This window comes from Leptonychotes weddellii, chromosome X (assembly GCF_054177405.1).
Source record: "Leptonychotes weddellii isolate Sample4059 chromosome X, ASM5417740v2, whole genome shotgun sequence".
Taxonomy (NCBI): domain Eukaryota; kingdom Metazoa; phylum Chordata; class Mammalia; order Carnivora; family Phocidae; genus Leptonychotes; species Leptonychotes weddellii.
The window spans coordinates 25851309-25852019 of NC_138385.1; the positions used below are offsets into that span (position 1 = coordinate 25851309).

The following is a 711-nucleotide window of genomic DNA, read 5'->3' on the forward strand; positions in this document are numbered from 1 at the left end:
TCGGGCTCCCTGCTCCGCGGGAAGTCTGCTTCTCCCTCTCCCACTCCCCCTGCTTGTGTTCCCTCTCTTGCTGTGTCTCTCTCTATGTCAAATAAATAAATAAAATCTTAAAAAAAAGAGAAACAAAGTTAGAAATTAAAAAAAAAAAGAGCAAGACGACAATAGAGAAAAGCATACAAGTGACCGTGACATAGTGATGAATGATAAAGACAGACCAGAGCTCCTCTGCTCTCACTTGGTACCTGTATTTTCTGTCAAGGAGAAATTTTCATACTGGGAAGTCTAGCCCAATGCTCTTCAAATTTACCATGCATATGCATCACCTCAGGATTTTGTTAAAATGGAGATTCTTTTTTAAAAAAATATGGAACGCTTCATGAATTTGTGTGTCGTCCTTGGAGCAGGCCATGCTAATCTCTGAGTCATTCCCAATTTCAGTATATGTGCTGCCAAAGCGAGCACTTAAAATGGAGATTCTGGGGGCATGTGGGTGGCTCACTTGGTGAAGCGTCTGCCTTTGGCTCAGGTCATGATCTTAGGGTCCTGGGATCGAGCCCTGTGATGGGCTCCTTGCTTAGCAGGGAGCTTGCTTCTCCTTCTCCCTCTGCTGCTCCCCCTGCTTGTGCTCTCTCTCTCTCTGTGTGTCAAATAAATAAATAAAATTAAAAAAAAAAAAAAAGAAAAGTCCAGGATGGATAAATGGTTAAAATG

The 711-nt window shown here is 42.5% G+C and overlaps 1 non-coding gene across 1 annotated transcript; it reads right to left on the bottom strand.

The window, feature by feature from the left end:
• Nucleotides 1–358: 358 nt before the first annotated feature.
• Nucleotides 359–462, bottom strand: LOC115943652 (U6 spliceosomal RNA). Its single transcript, XR_004078237.2, has one exon. It is a non-coding gene; the product is annotated as a U6 spliceosomal RNA (small nuclear RNA).
• Between the last annotated feature and the right edge of the window lie 249 nt (nt 463–711).